Below are 5,348 nucleotides of genomic sequence, written 5' to 3'. Positions count from 1 at the left end.
CGTACCCGACAACAGCGTCGGTCTCGGTGTCTACCTGAGAGAAGAGGGGGAAGAAACAACGAATATAAAGCAAACAGATGCATCACTATGCAAGACATGACCAGATGCAGTGCTAGGGGTGTTCTAACGTAGTACTACACGTTGCAGACGGAGGAGGGAAATTCCCGGTGTTAGACAGATTCCGGACAGATGAAAGAGAGGGGACGGTTTCATGTTTGCTATGCTAGAGGCACATGATAGATGAACGGATGGCATATTAGGATTTGACATTTTTTCTGAGCAACTTTAATATATAATTATTTTCTTCCAAATTATGGATTATTTTATATGATTTTTCAAAGTTTTAAATGATTTCTAAATTTCTAGACTTAAAAGTAAATTGGAAAATAAAGATTAAATGCTAAAAGCACACAACTCTGTGTACACAGAGCTATAACAGAGAGACTGACCAGTAGGCCCGTTGACTGGGTCAACAGATCAGTCAACAGAGGCTAACTGGTGGGCCAAGGGGTGTTGAGTCAGCGGGTCAGTGTTGACCGTTGACTGGTCAACTATGACCAGTGGGGCCCGTTGATCAGTGGCTTAGAAATGACAATGTTGGTGCACGTCGGCGACCACAGACCGCGGCGGTGGCGCACGGACCTACGCACCCAGCTACCATTTGGCCAGGGAGGGGGTGCTACGGGACGATGGTGGAGCGACACATCGACCGGTGGCGACAGCGCGTGCAGGGACTACGGGACGGTCAATAGCACCACATTTGTGAATCAAGTGTAGCTTAAATGGTATGGTTTCATGTGTTCGAATCACTAGATGATGCCCAGCGCATTGCTGCGGGAAACATGATAAACAAATGCATAATAGGGGCTAAAAACTAAAACTACTGCAGAAAACAATTTAGATTTGCTCTCAGTTTATATTTAAAAAATCATATGAAGCATTTGACAAAATGATGTATAAAAAATATAAACTATTGAATTAAAGTAAATGGGGTGCCATTTAAACAAAAGTGTGTAATATGATCTACATATATTTGCTCTAAGCGTCCAATATATATGCCATTTATGCCCACACAAAAATTAGTGAAATAATGGGTAGATTAGTGCACAAATTATAACTTATGACCACATTCATGAATCGATGATGTGGCATGGTAACATGAAGAGGTAAAAATAATGCATGACTTGATGATGTGGCATGGTTGCATGAGGAGCAAAAACAGGTAGTGGGTTGCAACTATTTAAGAATAGAAGATTCCATCCAAGTTCAAGTCCTAAACTTAGCATGAGTGCTTGCATAATCCTTTTATTCCAGGACTTTCGACGATGTTCATGAAGACCTCGTTCCCGCTCACTATAAGTCGTTTTATGGCGACTTTGTTAATCTCAAGATTTGTCTACTCGCTCTCTCGGATGTGTCATGGGAGTAGTATATGAGTATGTGTATTCATAGAAATGAGTGTTCATTTCGCTAATTTTTTAAATAATACATTTATTTTATTAATTTTTAGAAATATTACACCGATTTTTTTAAAAAAATAATACATAGTCAGCCAACTGGTGGTCGACTGGATCTAGTTGGCCAAGAGTAGGCCGATTAGTACCCTGTCGGCTAACAGCAGGCCGATTAAGCAATTGGCTTACAGTAAGCCAACTAGAACTAATTGGCTTACTGTAAGCTGATAGGTGCATGCCCTATTTTCTCAGCCCTAAGAACTCTTGCTTACCCACCTTAGTGCCTAGAAGCAGGAAACTTAGGCCTGAGAAAATGGGGCATGCATAGTGGCGGAGCCAGAAAAATATTATCAGGGGGGCCGAGGGCTGTTATAACTGGTTGGGGAGGGCCAAATCACTAGAAAGTAGGTTTTTAGCAGCAAAATACACACTAATTGTGCATTGTTCATTAGATGATTAGCAGCAAATATGAGATGTTAGGGGGGGTCACGGCCCCTGCTGGTCCCCCCTGTCTCCGCCACTGGGCATGCATCTATCAGCTTCTTCGGCCCTAAGTTTCTTGCTTATGCTTACCCACCTTTGTGCCTAGAAGCGGGAAACTTACGCCTGAGAAAATGGGACATGCACCTACGAGTTTACGGGAAGCCAATTAGAACTAATCATCCAACTGTAAGTCAATTAGTTTCAGTCGGCCTACTATAAGCCAATTAGTTTCAGTTGGCCAATAGTTAGCCGACATGAGTGGGCAGGAGTCAATCAGCCTGTTGTTAGCCGACATGGTACTAATCGGCCTACTCTTGACCAACTGGATCCAGTCGGCCACCAGATGGCTGCCTATGTATTATTTTTTAAAAAAAATATTTCGCATAGTATTTCTAAAAATTAATAAAATAAATGTATTATTTTTTAAAAATAGCGTGTTTCCGCCGGCGCTTGCATTTGTACCATGTTTCTTAAAAGAAAAATACTCCCTCCGTTCCATAATTGTCATTATCATTGTGGTGTTAGTTTAAATTTAAACTAAAACCGCGACAATAATTGAAACAGAGGAAGTAACACATATTTAATGCAACAAAATTATGATCTAACTGATACTTAATGTACACATCAACAAAAAATTTCAAAGAGAAGACATATTTCTTTTTTGCGTATTCATGTTTGCCAAGAGGTGATACGAAACAACTTCATTTGTAGACTACAATGTGTAAGTCAATGACAACACAGATGCTAACTTTAGCGAAGCCAAACTTTCCGTGTTCAATTTTAGGTTTAGGACAACAAAAGAAAATCACATGAATTTTGAAGGATAGGATTCTTATAAGGATTTTTCCTTTGATGCTGTTTGGAACAGAGGAATTACTATCATACATTCCTTTGGATTTCTATGGGCCTTAGAATTTTTCGAGGAAGCCGGATCTCATGTTTTCTTCTGTTGTTTGTCAATAATTCCTATGTTTTTCTACCATTTCTTTTTCTTTTTATGTGATTCTTGTTTCTATAAAATTATGGATATTCAACATCTCATTCCATTTTTTCCTTTTTCTGTGTTTCAAATTACTATATTTAGAATGTATACGAGCTATGAACTAGGAAGAAGATTTGTAGCACCTGGATGCTCCACCCCTTATATAAACATCAAGTTTAAAAAAATACCAAGAACGTTGAAAAACCTCCTGGAATTTTGGGATACCAAACTTGGGTGTCCGATCTACTTTCGTGTGAAATTTCATGAAAAAATACCAGGAAACATATCTGTGGCAAAAAAAAAAGATCCCTATGAATAGAAAAAAAAACTGTTTGGTTGGATTTTTGTTCGACAATATTTCCTTTGCCGCAGATATGCTTTCTTGGTATTTTTTCACGAAACTTCACATGGGAGTAGATTGAGAATCCAAATTTGATATCCCTAAATTTCATATCCTTTTTAAAAAAAATTGGTATCTTTCACATTTAATATCCGTATAGGGGTATGGAGCACCAGGAGCTTCTGTGTATTTCCCCTGTGAACTAGGTATTTTTTTGTGAAACTAACCCACGAGGGTTCAACATTGATGGTCGTATTTTCTTGGACTTATTTTAGGCCCCTTTTTTGCGGGGGTATTTTAGGCCCTTGGTGAAACATTTCGGTTGATCATGAAGGTGTTCATGGCGACTTCGTCAATCTCAAAATAATGTGTTGGCTCAGTTTTCCGAAGGTGATCACATGCATAGTACTCCCTCCGTTCCTAAATATTTGTCTTTCTAGACATTCAAATGGATTACAACATACGGATGTACGTAGACATATTTTAGAATATAGATTCACTCATTTTACTTTGTATGTAGTCACTTGATGAAATCTCTAGAAAGACAAATATTTAGGAACGGAGGGAGTATGTGTGTACGAGCATTTATAGAGTGAGTGTATGTGAGTATATGCGTTGATGCCAAAAAATAAATGAGCGTATGCTTCTGTGTCTGTGTTACCGTGTTTAAAAAATACTAATATTCTCCGTGGGCTGCTCCAGTTGACCTCGCGGAAAGATTCACATTTGCAGCGGGGTTCGGCTGACGGGGGCCGTGCACGTCGCGCGTGTCACCGACCGACGACCGTTCAGCTGATGGGGCACCTGGCGGCTGCTGCGGAAGCCTCTGAGACACGTGCCGGGGAAATGGAGAGACACTCTCTCTCCCTGGCTCTCGCCCAGCCCCAATCCTCCTCGGCTCCCCCGACGGCCGGACACAACGCCGGCGCCGCCCGACGCGCCCGGCGATCGAAGATGGAGATCTGAAGCAAACGAACGCGGTACAAGGGAAGCCTCTCGTCAGTGAAGGTATGCGCAAGTTTCTTCTTTGCATCGTGCTGCTGCTATGCGTTGCCGCTAGGTTCAAATCTTGGTCCACAACTCACGTTCCACTCTTGGCGGCGTGTCTCCAGAAGCTGTTTCACCTCCTCGATCATTTGCCCCAGCATCGACAAGTCACGCTCCTTGTTATGAAGCTTGCTGACGATATCTTTGCGGTCCATCTCAATATTCAGTCTAGTAGCATTCACTTCGTCAGCTAGCTGTGCCCCGCGCCAGCACGCCTGTAGTTCGATCTTTGCTGGCTCCATAGACTGAGGAAAGAAGTGGCATACCCCTCCCAGGAAGGCACCTTCGTGATTTCTGAAGAACCACTCCCGCGCCACCCTTCTCTCCCATCTTGCTCGTTGCTCCGTCGACGTTCACCTTCACCCATCCAGGGTCCGGCGGCTCCCATTTCTGCATTGTTACAGGCTTCACAATCTTGCTCTTGCGGCCATGAACCGACTGTCATTCCTCCATCACCTTCACCACTGATCGAGCAGTATCTGACGCCTCTTCGATCCTCTTTCCATCCCGTGCACTGTACCTTGCCAACCATAGCCCATAGAGGCTCCGAACCATGGTAGCTCGTTCGTCGTTAGAGGCATCCGCCAACCAAGACAGCAGCCATCTAGAAAGATCACCCTGGGAGCTTACTGAAACCGGTGGGATCGCCACCGGAACTCCCAATTCCGAGCGCATTACCTTCCAGAATTTTGCTGGCTGATGACAGTCCCAAAACCGATGATAATTTGTTTCTTCTCGACCACAAGCAACACAGAAGACTCCAGCCTTAATTCTTCTCCTGTGAACTTCTGAGCCGACCGCTAGCCCATTTCGGATCAATCTCCATGTGTGTGCTTTAATTTTTCCCGGAGCTACAGTGTCCCACAAACTCAGCCTGATTATTTCGGCAGAGATCCTTCTATGAATAAATAGAGGAGATGTTGACACTAAAAAAACATGTTTACCATCTACAATCCTCACTTTCTCCCTCACTCAGTAACCCCGTCATAAAAAATCTAGTGATTTTTTTTGCGGGGATAGTGAAATATTTTCTTGACGCATA

The sequence above is a fragment of the Triticum aestivum genome, chromosome 2B (genome assembly GCF_018294505.1).
Source record: "Triticum aestivum cultivar Chinese Spring chromosome 2B, IWGSC CS RefSeq v2.1, whole genome shotgun sequence".
Taxonomy (NCBI): Eukaryota; Viridiplantae; Streptophyta; class Magnoliopsida; order Poales; family Poaceae; genus Triticum; species Triticum aestivum.
Note: the sequence above shows the minus strand (reverse complement) of the source record.